The 17,707-nt window shown below is 39.4% G+C and overlaps 1 protein-coding gene across 1 annotated transcript in view; it reads left to right on the plus strand.

Annotated features, from left to right (window-relative positions):
- Positions 1-17,707, plus strand: part of LOC149197988 (uncharacterized) — a 247,228-nt gene that overhangs the window by 44,219 nt on the left and 185,302 nt on the right. The gene's annotated exons all lie outside the window — the stretch shown is intronic.

The following is a 17,707-nucleotide window of genomic DNA, read 5'->3' on the forward strand; positions in this document are numbered from 1 at the left end:
AGTGGCTGATTATGCCTTTTGGCTTAACTAATGCTCCTGCTACTTTCATGAGATTAATGAATGATGTACTCAGACCTTTTCTTGATGATTTTGTTATTGTGTATCTGGATGACATTCTGATTTTTAGCAAAACATGGGAAGAACACTTAAATCATGTTAAACAAACACTAGATGTTTTGGAAAGAGAAAAACTTTATGTTAAACTCTCAAAGTGTGAATTTGTTAAAACATCTCTAAATTATTTGGGTCATATAGTAGGGAGTGGTGAATTAAAGATAGATCCCTCTAAAGTGGCAGTCATTATAAATTGGCCTAAACCCAAATCTGTTATAGAAGTTAGAAACTTCTTAGGAGCAGCACAATATTGGAGGAAGTTCATTTCTAAATTTTCCTTAATTCCAACTCCCTTACATGCTTTAACAGGATTGAACAAGGTGTTTTAGTGGGGAGGCAAACAACAAAAAGCCTTTGACACCTTGAAAGAAAAGATTAGTACAACACCTGTACTAGCACTACCTGATCTACAAAGACTATTTGAGATCCAAACAGATGCCAATGACTATGCTATGGGAGCAGTGTTGACATAGCATGGTAAACCCATACGTTATCATTCTGAGACATTTAATTCTACAGTAGTTAACTATCCTACATATGATAAAGAATTGTATGCATTAGTACAGAGTGTGAAAAAGTGGAAACATTACTTAATGGGCAAAGAGACAATGATACATACTGATCATCAACCGCTTTAATATCTACACTCCCAAACTAAGTTGCAGCAATCAAGACACTATAAATGGATGGGTTTTCTACAATAGTTTCATTTAGTCATCAGATATAAAAAGGGCATACATAATAAAATTGCAGACATGTTATCTAGACCCATTATAAATGCATCTACTATACTTAGGCATAATTCTGTGTTACATGAGAGCTACATTGAACAATATGCTCAAGATATAGATTTCAAAGATGTATATGCAACTTTAAGTCAAGGAAAAAGAGTAGAAGAATTGGACTATCATGTAAAGGACCAACTCTTATACCATTGTGGGAAGTTATGCATTCCACAAACTGAAAGAGTAATTGTCATTCGAGAATCACACACTTCTCTAATATCAGGTCACTTTGGGGTAAGTAAAACAATTACACAGCTGCAAAGATTTTGTTATTGGCCAAAAATGAATGAGACAGTTTCTAGATATGTAAGAGGGTGTACTATGTGTGCTAAAAGCAATCCCAACAATAGAAAACTAGGCTTGTACACTCCATTACCAGTTCCTTTTCACCCTTGGGAAAGTGTTTCCATGGAATTTGTTGGAGGACTGCCTAAATCTAGGAAAGGTCATGATTACCTATATGTTGTTGTGGATAGGTTCAACAAAATGTGTATTTTGATACCTTGTAATAAACAGATTACAGTTGAACAAACTGCAAAACTATTTTTTGAACATGTATGGGTTCATTTTGGATTACCCACTTCCATTGTATCTGATCGAGACACCCGATTTGTGGGGAAGTTTTGATCAAGTCTGTGGGAACTAATGGACACCAAACTGAAGAAAAGCATAGCTTTTCATCCACAAATTGATGCCCAGACAGAAGTAGTTAACAAGACAGTGATCCAGTTACTCAGGGGATATTGCAGCAAGCATCCTAAGCTTTGGGACGAACATTTGTGTTATGTGTAGCATGCTTACAACAGAGCAAAACATTCTTCTACACAGAGATCTCCTTTTGAGACCTATTTTGGTTTCACACCAAGGTCTCCTTTGGATTTTGTCTTTGGTAAAGATACCACAGTTGAGGGACATAGTGATGTGGACAGGACAACTAGGTTCATTGAACAAATCCAAGAGATCCACCAGGCAGTATAGCAACAGCTGGAAAAGAGCCAAGCCAAATACAAGGCAAGGCATGACAAGCATCGGATGGAGCATAGTTTCCAAGTTGGTGATCAAGTATGGCTGTACATCAGCAAGGACAAGATGCAAGGTGAAGGTAAAAAGCTGAAGCCTATAGGTATGGACCTTTCAGGATAATTGAGAGGATTGGTGAGAATGCTTTCCGCCTTGATCTACCAGCTTACATGTGTTAGTTTGACAACGAATTAGTAACTTTAGGTAAAATTGTAAATAGACAGTTGTATACCGAATAATTAGTTATGTAACGATAGTTGGTGATATAAAACTATCGAATGCCCATGAAATGTAGTGTTAGAGTCGGTCTTGAGCCCTCCATCAATGATCAAAACTCTTTGCATTTGCATAGGTAGGTGTCTCATCAGTGTCAATTTTTGCATCCCATTAGGCATGCCATAACCCTGATGGAGGAGTTGGTGTATTTGTACCCCTCTTGGCATTGCTGGATCAGGTCATTTCAGTCATTAAGCTCTTTCAAGCTTGTCTTGTCTTGTCTTGAGGTCAAATTCCTAGGTCTAGGGTTTTGGTCAAATATGTTTACAAGGTCATGTGGATCAAATGCACACTTGGAGAGGCTGTTGGCTAAGGCCAACCAAGAGAAGAAATTGTTGAGGAACATGAAGAACCATTACTGGGCAAGGATGCATGTGTGCAAGGCAAAGATGAAAATGTTTCAAAGGCGGTTGACCGAGGCACTAAAATGGAGAAAGAGGCCCAATCCCCTCCGTATCTTGGCTGAGGCTTCACTCAAGGATCAAGGCACTAAATAGCCTAGCCACAGCACAAATCCCAAATTTTTTTTGAGAATTTTGGGTGAATTTTGGCATTTTTAGGCAATTTGCAAGTTTTTCCCATTAACGCGTCTCACCCCCCGCACGACCCTTCATCATGGCAACTCCATTTGACAAAAACCCAGCATTTCCAGATTTTTCATGCAAAGTTACACATGCTCATGGATGGACTTGAGATTTGGTGAAGTTTTGGGCCTCCAGAAAGTCAAAAAACTAGCAAAAAATGAATTTCTGCCACTTTTTTGAATTGCAGAAAGCAGTCTTGGGAGATTTGATTTTTGACAGGGAAAATGAACTCCAAATTCAAAAATTCCAGTTGGGTTGGAAAGTAGACTCACAGAACTTTCCAACAAGCCTACTCTTGCCCAATTTGGACACCTGAAAGTGCCCCAAAATTGGCTCCAAAGGCGCGCGACCCGTCAGGCAGGGGCGCGCGACCCGTCAGGCAGATTTTTCCAAAATGCACTGTACAGCTCAGAAAAGCGCAGTTTGACTCAGTTTGACTTTTTGGGGTGAATTATGATTCTCTTTGATGTAATTATTGTACTTCTAAGACACTTTTACTCTTATGTAACACTTCTAGAAGATTCATTCATGAAAAGGGTAAATATTAAATGAATGAATTGGTTTCCTAGCTTATAGAGGCAAGTTGTTTTGACTGCCTAGTTTGTAGTGCTTAGTTTAGAAGTGGTTGAAACAGCTCCTAGGATAGTGAGCTCGACCCATGGAGGCAGGGAAAGAGGTTAGATCATCTATATTATGTACTTTCTTGCTCATTTTCATGGTTGGACTCTTGAGGGAGAAGCTATCATTGTATTATTCACTGTATCTCTGCAATTTTTGGCTAAGGAAGACCAGGGTTTTGCAGTCCTCTTTGGGATTCTTGTGGACTCATGTGTTGATGGTGTGTTTCTCAATGTACTTGTAAGCTTGTTATGTGACTCATTTCCTTTCTTTTATTTCTGCACATTAAACAAATGAAGTGTTAAAGTAAGAATTCATGCCTGCCATGCTCTGCTTTTAAGTTTGTTTAATTTCAATGTTTTCTATTGTCTGAAGAGAATTCAAAGTTATTGTTTGCTCTCTTTAGCTCCTCAACTTTCATTCCGGACCATCCACCTCAATCAAAAGCATCAATACTGTCTCCTACCTCGCCCCAAAGAACCCCCTGCAGAAACTGTGTCCAAACCCCGCACCCAAAATTGCCATCCCCTCAATTTGCCACCAAAAACCCTAAAAACCCTAAATCAACCTTTTGATCAATTTACTAGCCTAATATCAGTGTTGCTTTATTGGTCATCTCATCTATTGAAGATTTTTACCGAGATAGACCGGAGAGAGCCTTCTCCTGCCCCGTAGGGCTAGCTACGAGGCTAAATGGTTTGATGTTACCTTGAGGTTTACCTTTCTCAGCCTGAGGTGAAATTTCAAGCGCTAACATGTAGCACGGAGAATCATTTGTTCAATAAAAATTCCTATTAATTCATTCAGTTTCGTGTCTTGGCTATTCAGTTGTTATTCAGTGATTGCTTTCTTTTTTGGGTTTCTTTTTCAACAAATGGTATCAGAGCGTGAGCATGAAAGAAAGCGAACCCGTGTTGAAGAAAGGGCATCCAGCGAGAGTCCAGAACTGGTGAAAGAAAGCGAACCCGCATCCAGTGAGAGTCCAGAACCAGCCTGCACGTTGAAGAAAAGGCAATCTCGTGAGAGTTATCTCTGTCAGGCATCCAACGAGACTCCAGAGCCGGCCTGCACGTTTCAGAACCTGCGTAAAGACCAGCAGAAGCTGCGTGAGAGGAGGTCAGCGTGGAGACCAGCTGCGTGAGAGGAGGTCAGCGTGGAGACCAGCTGCGTGAGAGGAGGTCAGCGTGGAGACCAGCTGCGTGAGAGCCTACGTGAGCCCAGTTTTTTTTTTTTTAAATCAAAAGCTTCATGAGAGCCTGCTGAGGCCAGTTATCTGCCTGCTTGAGGATGCGTGAGGAAAGACCGCTGCGTTGATTTCCTTGCCCGCGTGCTGTTGCGTGGAGGTTCTAAAGGGTGCCGGAACTGTGGCACTGTTACGTACCAGAGATGAACTGTGCTGATCAAAGCTGCGTCTGGGTATCATTTTTTTTTCTTTCAGCCATTGCTAAATAAATTCTGGGCTTGTATTCAGCAATAGCAATAGTTTCAGATTTATTTATTTTTTTATAAAAGGAATGTGTGAGTGAAATAGAAGGAACAGAAGACAATTTTTTATTGAAGAAAAGAAAATTTTAAGGGTTTTGGAGAAATAAGGAGACAATTTTTTTTTATTATTGAAGAAAAGAAAATTTTAAGGGTTTTGGAGAAATAAGGAGATATACTCCTTAGGGTTCTTTCTATTTGGAGAAATAAGGAGATATACTCTTTAGTTCAAGGAAAACTTAAAAAAAGAAGGAAATATAAAACCCTAGAAAGACTGAAACCCTAGGAAGGAGGAAAAATGGCCAAGATGTCGAATGCAAGATTCGAGGTGGAGAAATTCACCGGAAAGAGCAATTTTTCTCTTTGGAAACTGAAGGTTAAGGATCTGCTTGTGCAACAAGGGTTGCACAAGGCATTGGATGGGGTAACTAAGAAACCTACAACCATGACTACTTCAGACTGGGAGGACTTGGATGCCCGAGCTCTTAGTACCATCCGGTTATGCCTAGCGGATGAAGTTCTCTTCAACATTGTTGAAGAGACTACGGCGTCAGGATTGTGGGAAAAACTTGAAAAACTCTATATGACAAAATCATTAACCAACAGAATTTATCTAAAACGACAGTTATACAGTCTTCGAATGAAAGAAGGTTCAAATGTTGCAGAACATTTGAATGTTTTTAATACACTAATTTGTCAATTAACAGATATGGAAGTCAAAATACAGGAAGAAGATAAAGCCATAACCTTGCTGTGTTCTCTGCCTGAATCATGGGATCACTTCGTAACTTCAATCAGTTTCAGCTCTACTGATTCTTTGAAGTTTGAATCAGTCATGGGAGCTCTTCTGTCTGAAGAAGTACGAAGGAAATCCAGCACTGAAACAGCTGCATCAGAAGCCATGGTCGCTAGAGGACGCTCAAAGGAAAGAGGAGAAAAACCAAGGGGGTCTTCCAGGTCGAAATCGAAGGGCAAGAAGTGTAAGGCAAAATGTTGGAACTGCGGTAAAGTTGGACACTTGAAGAAGGACTGTTGGAAACGGAAGGAATCCGAAAACCCGAAGAACGAAGCGAATAAGGCCGATTCAGGTATGATAGACGAAGTTTTTTCTGCTGAAGAATTGTTTATGATAGATGAAACTTCACCTGAATGTAATGTCTCTCAGAGTTTTGATAGCTGGACGTTAGACTCTGGTGCTTCGCATCACATGTGCCTACATAGAAATTGGTTTAATTCGTATGAAAATGTAAACGATAGTTCTGTGTTTATGGGTAACAATATGTCATGTCAGACTGTTGGGATGGGAGATATCAGGATTAAGATGTATGATAACACAGTTACGACATTAGCTAGTGTTAGACATGTACCTGATTTGAAGAAAAATATAATCTCTTTGGGAGTGTTGGATTCAGATGGTTATAAGTTTACATGTTAGGATGGCGTCTTGAAAGTCTTTAAAGGAGCCCTTGTGGTTATGAAGGCAGAAAAGGTCGGAAATCTTTACAGGTTAAAAGGAAGTACTCAGGTCAGTGAAGCAGCGGTTGGGTCAGAAAAGGAAGAAGCAGGTACTTGTCTGTGGCATTAGCGTTTGGGTCATATGAGCGAGAAAGGTCTTCATATACTGATGAAACGTAAATCTCTTCCAGGTCTGAAATCCTTGAATTTAGATTTCTGTAAACATTGTGTGTATGGAAAACAGTGTAAACAGAGATTTAAAGTTGGAAATCATAATAGTAAAGATGTTTTAGACTACATTCATTCTGATTTGTGGGGGCCTTCCCCTGTTATGTCATATGGAGGTGCATTGTATTTTTTAACGTTCATTGATGATTGCTCCCGTAAAGTTTGGATCTATATGATAAAAAGGAAAGCCGATGTATTAAATGTCTTTAAACAATTTAAAGTAATGGTAGAGAAAAAAACAGGCAAATCTATTAAATGTATAAGAACTGTGGTGGTGAGTTCACTTCTGTTGAATTTGAACAATGCTGTAAGGATGAGGGCATTGTTAGACACAAAACTGCTGTTTATACTCCTCAGCAAAATGGTGTTGCTGAGCGTATGAATCGGACTCTTATGGAAAGAGCCAGAAGCATGATCAGCAATGCTAACTTGCAAAAAGAGTTGTGGGCAGAAGCAGTATCTACTGCTTGTTATTTAGTTAACAGATCACCTTCAATAGCAATTGATTGTAAAATTCATGAAGAAGTTTGGACAGGTCAGTCTTGTGACTATTCACATTTGAGGATATTTGGCTGTGATGCTTATTCTCTTATTCCAAAAAATCAGCGTTCAAAATTAGATCCAAAGTCGAAATGTTATGTATTTCTTGGGTATGACTATGCAGTGAAAGGATATAGGTTGGGGGATCCTACATTGCGGAAGATAGTCATTAGTAGAGATGTAACATTTGATGAATCCTCTTTGTTAAAATCAAATGTTGAAAGAATTGAACAGGAACACATATTGCCGAGTCAACAAGTTCAGTTGGAGGCTAGACCTTTCGGTGATAGCCAAAAGGAAGGACTTCTGGAGAAAAAGGTGTTGAAGACACATAGGAAGCCGTTGAAGCTTCTGAATCAGTGCGAGTTTCTGAACCAGTTCAGCAACCAGTCGCTCTGAGAAGGTCTACAAGGGAAAGGAAAACTCCCAAAAGGTATGAAGATTCTGCTTCATCTTTTGCTTTGATTACTGAAGATGGGGAACCTTATTGTTATCAGGAAGCAGTAGATGATACAAATAGCGAGAAATGGAAAATGGCTATGGAAGAAGAAATGGACTCCTTAGCCAAGAACAATACCTGGGATCTTGTAGAGCTTCCTGAAGGGAGAAGTGTTGTTGGGTGTAAATGGGTCTTCAAGCTGAAACGGAAAGTTGATGGTAGTATTGAAAGGTATAAGGCGCGACTGGTAGCGAAAGGGTATTCTCAGGTTGAAGGTATAGACTTTCATGAGATTTTTTCTCCAGTTGTAAAACTTGTTTCTATACGTACTGTGTTGGCACTAACTGTGTTGCTTAATCTTGAGTTAGAACAGTTAGATGTTAAAACAGCTTTTCTACATGGTGATTTGAACGAAGAGATATATATGGAACAACCAGAAGGTTTTGTATGAGGTCGTAGTAGAAGAGTAGATTGCAAGCTCAGGAAATCATTGTATGGTCTGAGGCAGTCTCCCAGACAATGGTACAAGAAGTTTGATTCCTTCATGGTGAGCCAGAACTTTATAAGAAGTGAGTATGATCATTGTGTGTACTTCAAAAGTTTCAATGACATATTCATTATCTTAGCTTTATATGTTGACGATATGCTTATTGCAAGCAAAAGCATGGAAGAGATCAACAGGTTAAAGGCTCAATTCTCTAGGACGTTTGATATGAAGGATCCTGGAGCAGCAAAACATATCTTGGGCATGGAGATACACAGAAACAGGAAAAATGGTAAGCTTTGGTTGTCACAGCAGAAGTATGTGGAGAAGGTACTTGAAAAGTTCTCTATGAATAATGTGAAACCTGTTAATGTTCCTTTAGCTTCCCATTTTAAGCTTTCTTCGATTTTGAGTCCTAGAGCTGATGAAGAAAAGCAATATATGTCTCATGTACCATATGCAAACGTTGTAGGCAACTTAATGTATGCGATGGTATCTACAAGACCTGACATTTCACACGCAGTTGGAGTTGTCAGCAGGTTCATGGCAAATCCAGGTAAAGAACATTGGCAAGCAGTGAAATGGGTGCTTCGATATCTAAGAGGCACAAGTGACCATTGCATCGTCTTTAATGGTAGTGAAGGATCAGTCTGTGGATATGTAGATGCTGACTATGCAGGTGATTTGGACAAAAGAAGATCTACTACAGGTTACGTCTTTACTCTTGCAGGTGGAGCAATTAGTTGGATGTCAAAGCTTCAAGACACGGTTGCATTGTCCACTACCGAAGCTGAATATATAGCTGCTTCAGATGCCAGTAAAGAAGCAATCTGGTTAAAGGGTCTGCTTGATGAGATTGGAAGGACGCAAGAGAAAGTGAATGTACTTTGTGACAGTCAAAGCGCTATTCACTTGGCTACAAACCCTGCCTATCACAGCAGAACCAAGCACATTGATGTAAGGTATCATTTTCTGAGACATGTGATCGATGGCGGAAAAGTAGCTCTTAAAAAGGTCCATACACGAGAAAATTGTGCAGACATATTCACAAAGCCAGTTACAGTAGAGAAGCTGCGGTGGTGTTTAGCTTCTCTTGGCTTGCAGGAAAGATGATGAATGGGAAAATTGTTGTCAAGGTGGAGTTTGTTAGTTTGACAACGAATTAGTAACTTTAGGTAAAATTGTAAATAGACAGTTGTATACCGAATAATTAGTTATGTAACGATAGTTGGTGATATAAAACTATCGAATGCCCATGAAATGTAGCGCGGAGAATCATTTGTTCAATAAAAGTTCCTATTAATTCATTCAGTTTCGTGTCTTGGCTATTCAGTTGTTATTCAGTTATTGCTTTTTTTTTGGATTTCTTTTTCAACAACATGCACATCTACTCAGTCGTGAATGCAGATTGCTTGAGACTGTTTGAACCTTCACTAATTGAGGATCCTGAAGAGCAGAGTCAATTTCCTTCTATTGATGACCTGTTACCTGAATATCTTAATGAATTGAAAGAAGACATAGTGCTGGACTGGAAGGTGAGGACGACGCATAGGGGAGATGTTTAGTACCTCAGAATTGGGCTCAAGGGTTCAAAGCCGAGCAGTGAAAAGTGGATAGAGATTGGAAAAGTGAGACAATCTTACCCTCACTTAGTCGATGCTTAAAAAAAAACCAACTTTTGGTGGTCCAAAATCTTTTTCAGTGGGAAGGCCGTGATCCGAATTGGATCCATGAAGATTATCACAGTACCATGACTTTATCAAATCAGGACAAAATTTCGAATTTATGAACACAAAGTGATCAGGAAGACCTCTGGACAATGGCAGTTTGCAGCCAGCGAGGAATAACAAGGACCTCGGTCAAAGCGCGCTGACCGAGGCCCATGGAGACTGCGCAGGAGGCAAAACTGGCACTTGGGAAGCCCAGATTGGGAAACAGAGGGCATTTCTAATGTGCGATTAGCTCTTAGTGCTAATCGCGCATCACTGGGAAAAATCTCGAGAAGGTAAGGCCCTGGGCACTTGGTCGCATGGAATTCGGGAAAACCGTGGGGAAAGCGCTAAGACAAAAGGCGAGATCCGCGCTCCGAAAATCGGAGGTATGTATTGGAGGCATCCTTGGGCGGTAAGTGGATTTAGCTGACAGTGAGTGATTCCATTTAGCGGCCAACACGTGGCAGGCGGAGGAGAGAGAAAACCGTTGCTCATCGCGCGCTAATGATCGAGCAAGTCAATCGCGCGAAATGAGCGAATGTCGTAGGATCTGGGGACTCCAGATCTGACGGTGGAGATTGCGCCCGATGGAGAAACCATAATTGACAGGGGAATTAAGCCGCGACATAGAGAATTTTGACGTCTAATTTGACCACTGAGTTGGCAGATGACTCGTTCCACAGTGTAACCGAAAAACCGAACCATTGAGGAAGAGCTGGTGTAGTTCGTGACAGGACAAGTGACCACTCCCTGTGAGACGTTGGCGAAGACGTAGAGGCAGGGAACTCCAAGAGAACAGCAGCAGGCAAATCGAAGGGGCGGAAGAGGAAGCAAGCAGTCATGAGATAGATTGGCTTTTAGCCATGAACAGAAAGAGAACATAACAAGGGGGAAAAAGAGAACGAAGATAAGAAAAAGTGAGAGTGAAGAAAAGAACAACAAAGCAAGAAGCAGAAAGGCAGAGAGCCGAGCTGACCTACAGTGTAAGGCAACATCGAGCAGACAAGTAATCCCTGTGAGGATTTTTTGGGAATTGAGCACCACATTGGACTCCTCCCATTAAAGACCAAAAAGGTCAAGAGTTGGCAAGGAAAAGAGTCTGTGCACTCTAGTGGCTTGGGGGATCCAGGAACAACCCTACCAAACATTATCTATTTCAAAAGACTCAAATTGAGCTCCTAATTGTAATTCTATGCTTTAAAGGCACAATAAAAGAAGGCCACCATTGAAAGTTGGACCGGAGATGTAGCCCTGGAGAATAGGGTGAGCTCCTTATTAATTGTTGTGTTCTTGCATTTCTTACTGTGTTTTCCTCACTGTTTTCCATTTTCCAGTGTCTGTGTATTTTGCAATCTGATCGATCCGTTGCCTAAGATAACATAGACACACACTAGCGCATGAGTCTATAATACCTTCATTCAATAATTATTTAATTGAGGTCACACAAGTGATTTGAGATCACTTGTTGTCCCGATGACGCGAGATTTTCATCCTCCTCCTCCTCCTTGACCCGGGCTCCTCTGGCGCTACTCCCTGCCTAGGTTAGCCTCCTGAACTCTTCCTGTTAAAGAGTTGCCCACATCTCCTCCCAAATGGGGAGAGAAGCTTTGCCAAAGATACTCTGGACAAATGTCTCCTAGTCTTCAGTGAGTGTATTTAGGGCAGTGCTAACCATGAACTCAGGATCTTGTGTAGACCCCACGAAAGTCAGCTGGTCTCAAATCCATTACAACCTATGGAGGAAGGGATTGATCTCTTCTCCCTTCTGCATATGGTACTGTCTTATTTGATTCTCCAATAGGATCTTTCATTGAATGGAAGTCCCCTGGTACAAGGTGGTCAGTGTTTCCCACATCTCCCTTGGTGTTTCCTTCTCGGCAATGTGTGGGACCACATGATCTTTGACCTCGTCTAGAATCATGCATTTAGCCTTCACCTGGGCCTCCTCATACTTCTTCAACGGATCAGTGTTGACCGGAACAACAACTACCTTCAAGGCATAGTCCTTGATGCGATTCTTGTCTAGGACTGCCAGGATATTGGCCTTCCAAATGACAAAATTGGATGCTCCATCCAATTTGTACTGATCCCTCAGTCCATTGATTGCCATATTTTCTCAACCAAATGTAGGATTGGTTCTCTTTTCCCTCTCCTGCTGCTACTCTAGCAAGACTCAGATCAGGATTTCTTCGGCGCTAGAAATCCTTTAAGGAACAAGCTCCTCTAGAATCCCTCTGAGCCCTTATTTCCTTCACGGAAAAATGTCAAATCACTCCTCTCCAATCCTCCTCTGCTGCTACTCAGCAACTCGGATATAGATTTCTTTGGCAAGAAATCTACTAAAGCAGTGACTCCCTCTACCTCAGGTTTGTCTCTGCAGACACTGTTCTGCACCAATAGCAACAACGTCCCACTAGCACCACAGATCGAAACTGCACTGCTCCTATAGCCCTAGCAACTGAAGAATCTGAGCTCCTCCATCTCTGCATAGTCACTGTGTGAGCTAGATCAGCTCCTCGTGGCCACTGCATCATTCCTTATTGGTCCAGAAAGATGATGTGGCTCTGCGTGAGCCTAATCTACCCCTCTTTTCTTCTGCATTAGCCTATATAGATGATGCATTTACTACGTGGGATCCTCCCATCTATCATGTCACCCTCACCTAGCTCAAAATGCTAACGCATGCACTGTGTGAGCTTCTGCATCACCTCTTCTACACTGCATCACTCTCCCTCTACGTCTCTGGCTCTGGAACAACGTTGTCACTCGGGACAACTACCTTTCTGCAACAGATTTTCTGGATCTCCTGGCTGATGGCTTTAGTATCCTATGATCTGCAATGCTCTAATACCATGTGAAAATTTCTGAATCTACACATCAGAAATCCTATTGCAATCACTGGTTTATCATCTCCTACTTGTTATTACATTCAATAAGTTATTTAATTTATAAACAGTGATGAAAAACACTACTGCATACTACACTGACATACATATCATAAACTGAAACAAATATGAGACAAACACAGAAGGGACACCATTATTTTTGGACAACACGTCCTCGGAAAAACCTAATGCGGGAAAACTAGTGTAGTATCTTTGAGGGTTTTCTATTACTAAGCAGTAGTTCTGAATACAACTCTGGATGCCCTCTCGGCAATCCAGTTACAGAGATAAAATATAGTGGCAGAAACCTAAGTGAGATTACCTCACTTCACCCGGAAAAATCCCTCTGTTCGGCAACTGAACTGACTTTCGTCGGGAACAACTACTTTGCCCCTTCGCAGTAGCTATGTGGGCCTGCGTGGAGCACTCTGAGACTCTGCATCAGCCTTGCGTTGTCTCTTACTGCCTCCAGGAGCTCTAACATCAGCCTTCACAGCTGATCCAACTGCTCCCCGGCTGAATTTAGACTTTTGTAGGAGGACAACTCTTCCCCTGCGTTGGTAGTGCGTCAAGCAATGTGTGGGCCCTCCTGGTCTAGCGTTAGCCTCCCTTGGTTTTCACTGCCTCCTCTGGTGTATCTCTGCCTCTCTCTGCTGAGTATTTGGGGTCCTAGAGAATATCATCCAACCCCAACTATCCTTGATCCTCTGTTGCAACTCAGATCACCTATTTGACTTTCTCCTCAAACCTCGCCCCAGAAAAATCAAACTGACTCATCAGTTGGTTATCTCCAACTGACCCTCAAGCCTCCTCTTATACTTTTCCTGTTGATGAATCAACGACCGATATTAAGTCCCTAATCAATGGCTAAGATTAAAATAGAATTGATCCTTGTCACTTAGAAGTTTTTCACCCATATTCTTATTAATAGCCATTAATATTTTTATTTTTCTAAGTTTAGACTTAGGAACCCATTAAAAATATTAATTATTTTAATAACTCTTCATCTGGGTGGAATTTCTCCAAACGATTTCTGGGTCCTGGATATCTCATGTGTTCTAGCCCATCCACAAAATTTTGGAGCTATAGCACATCTGATGCTACCCAAAATTAATATGGGAGAGATGGATTCTCACCCACTCTCACTGAATCCCCCGAGATTTTTCGTCCTGGGGCTACTAGAGAAAAGAACTAAATTCTCCAATCTATATAAAAGATAAATACTCAAACCAATATGTCCTCAAATGATCTCTTCCTCCTCCTTTTAAAGAGTCAATAGATATATCTCCAAGCTTCTAGAAGTATCGTATTTTGATTATTTTATTATTTTTGTAGAAGCTCCCCTTTGACCTCATCTAAATGACTTTTAATTTTATTTTTCTTCACTTAAGTCACTTTGGCCTTTTTCCTTCAATTAGTTATTTTCCCCTCCTTTTATTTAATTAAGTGATTAATTAAAGTTACTTTTTAATTTGGGAAAATAGTAAATTGCTCACTGTGCTTCATCTTGCCACCGGAATTCTCTTCTCATCATCCCATCTTGTAGATATTTTTGTTATGGTTCCAATGACTATTACACTGAGTTGTTCCATCAAATATTCCTCCCGTAATGCCACCTCAAGGATAATTAATTAAGTCAGACCCACTAATAACCCTGTTTTATGAAAGTTGTCGGAATGCAACAGAACAAAAGACAAGTTGTATGGATGATGGAATATGCCAACCAAATGCCTTTGAATCTCATAAAAACACCTTGAAACCCCTCTGGAACCCCTTATGATGTAATATTTCTCATGTAGTGTGGTCATTACATACCCTAGAAACCTATCATGGTTATACTATAGAGGAAACTGAAAATGGAGACATCATTGTTAGTTTAGCTATTTTGCAATTATCTCACTTGTTATCTAATATTGAGTTTAGAAACAATGTAACTAATATATTTGTTAAAATACTAAAAAAATATTTAATAAAAATTCTCAAGCAACTCGATTGTCAACTTTTCTAAGAAAATGAGTTTCTCCTTTAATCCAAGACAACAAAAACATAAGGGAGAAGTGATAGCCTATGCCAACAAGCTCTAGGTAAAACTAGTTTTTCAAAAAATTCAATGCAAAAATTTAACGTAAATATTTATGCTTAATAAAAGAAATTTTGTAATAGATTATTCATTATTATCACAAGGAAATAGTAACATTGGGTCATTTAAACCACAAACATATTAAAAAGAAAAGAAAGTATCATTACCATGTGCATCCAAAAATTAAGACACAAAAGGTAATAATTCAATCAACGACGACTTAGAAAAGATTGGGAAACGCCTAAGCCATAATCAATGGACCTTAAAAAGATTGGGTGACCCCTAATCCTAGGATAATGGGTTATTTAAAATCTCAAAATAAAGCTTAATCTTCGAATGGTGATTAGTAACCAAACAAGACTTCATTGAACAACTACACTAAAACAAAGGGTTTATTGTAAATTCCAAGGATACAAATTCCAAATTGACCAAACTATAATTTGTTATAAAATCTTTCATTATTATCCCTACCGCTGGTAGGATATAACACATTCAATATGTGTTGACCCTTATATTAAGCCTATGTTGACTAAAAATTAAAGAAATAACATGTAAAGTCTACATTACAAAACATTTTATTTTTTTAATTTAATTCTATTTATTGACGTTGTGATTAGTGCAAAGGGCTTGAGCCTTATTTTGCAATGATTATTTGCATCATCGGATGGCATTGGGGGTATTTTTGTCATAACATGTACAGTGTACAACATGTGCATGTTTAATGCATTAGAGAAATTTGAGGTCTAAAATGGGTATCCTTGGTAATATTATAAAATAATAGTGGAAATAATAAAATAAGATTACATTACATCATCAAATTTTAGAGGGAAAAAAGAAAAAAAATACTTTTTCAACTTGTATTTTCAACTTATCTCCCTGCGGTTTTACTCAAATTTCGAGCGGGAGCACTCATTGGATGAAGGATTTAATTCCTCATCCAAGGAGTACCCATATTGCATATTTTTCATTGCAATCACGTTTTTCATGTTTTTCTCATTTTTCGTGTAACATGGTCCATCAAAAGTATGCAACATGGGTACTCCTTGGATGAGGAATTCAATTCTACATACAACGAGTGTTCTCGGTCGTAATTTTAGTAAAACCATAGGGAGATAAGTTGTAAATATGAATTGAAAAAGTAATTTTTTATTTTTTTTTACTCCGAAAAAGGTGAATCATCCCTCATGGTTGACATCATCATCTTTAATCTTATTGGTTCTTATAAAGTTGATGTTGGTTTTACATTTTTGTTTGGAGGCTCATTTTAGGCCTCAAAATTTTTCTAATGTTTGATTCACAAGTGATATTACTCCTCCCTTGTGGCGTAATTTCATTTTAATTAAAGTTCCATACCATGGGCCCACACATCATTATGTAACCAAATAGCAAAAAACACATACCTTGAGACCCACTCTAAGTCGAGAATTGGGTGCCGTCACTACGCCTCCACAACGACTTTGGTTCAATGGCCCTACTATGTTGAATGGGGTCGTATCTAACCCAACAATGGTCGGCTCAGTTTTTTTATCTCCATGCATTTTTCTCTTTGCACCTTCATCTATCAAGTAGTGGCTAGAGCCTACAACGTGAGGTTAGGAGGTCAAACTCTATTCCTCCATTATAACTTCTAATGCACCTCTGACTGGTCTAAAACTAACTAGTCCAAGGATCGAATCCCTACATGCTAAACTCCATGTATCAATAGTTTCTACTATTTGATTGCTCCCAGTTGCATCCATTATTTCCCTCCATATTCTCTTTATATCAAAATTCCATGGCAAACCTAGAAAAATAATTCACAGAAACCCCTTTTTCATGTGCAGGGATGAGTCCTTACCATAAGATGGTGTTTGAAGAATTATTTTCACTAGAAAAAGACAATCAGCCTTCTGAGTTAGCATCACCTCGTTAATTTTCCTTATAGATCATTTTGCTATGCCAGGTGGACTCATTATCCCCGCAATTCACCCACAACAATTAACTTCACTAGATATTTAAAAATATACGAGAAAAAATATCTTTAAAATAAAATAAGAAATATAGATATTCATTCCTGTATAAATTATCCATAATTATTAAATGATTGTGATGTGATAATGTTTAAGCAACAATTGGAAATATGGTGATGTTAGATATCACAACAATAGTGTGAAATTTGTTGAACTAAGTTTTCAACCCATGGATCCGGAACCAAGGAGGTGGGCCACTAGTCTATGGTCGGTCCCTCTGAAAACTCTACAAATGCAAATTTATTTCAATTCTAACCCTGACCTATAGGAATACTGGTACTGTATTCGAACATGATTGGACAACAAACAATATAAGGTCCTAAGACCCCGACCTGGACCTAGGTTTGACTCTTGATCTATTACTAGAGATAAGATTAATAGCAAAATAATTTGACTATGAAGTGCTCGTCCCTTAGGCTAATAGGCATTCACAACCTTGATGGTGCTCTCACGATTTATTGCATCAAGGAACTCTATTAGTCTGGATTCCTGATAATGCAACTTCAATAGATCGAAGCTCCTTAATCACATATATAATTCGCTTCGGACATTAAATATAGTCAAGAAGTCATTCACAATGGAATAAATCTGAGGCTTAAATTTGTGTGCCCAATTGCGATTCACTAGCCAGAGCCATTAGAGAAATAAGAATCCTCCTATTTTAACCAAACCCTTTAAATTGCACAATATTGCGACTCATTTTTTTCTCGTACCAGTGGTCAATCAAAAGGCGATCTTTCAATCTTTTGGATCAAGGTCCAGAACCATTGTTAACTAGCGCATAATGTGTACCATCAAATTCTCAGTTGTGCATTGTGCCCTATTAACATTCAATTAATAATAACTACAACATCAACGTTGATAAAAATTTCAAGGTTTTATGGAAAACAACATTACATTCCAAGTTACATGGTCGATATCCGACTGTTATCATTCTTGTCAACCTTGGGAGGAATATGTTACTATTATTATATCACCGGATCTAAATATTATTAT

Source organism: Pinus tabuliformis, chromosome 2_2 (assembly GCF_031772625.1).
Source record: "Pinus tabuliformis cultivar Carrire ecotype Pingquan chromosome 2_2, CPIR1, whole genome shotgun sequence".
Lineage (NCBI taxonomy): Eukaryota > Viridiplantae > Streptophyta > Pinopsida > Pinales > Pinaceae > Pinus > Pinus tabuliformis.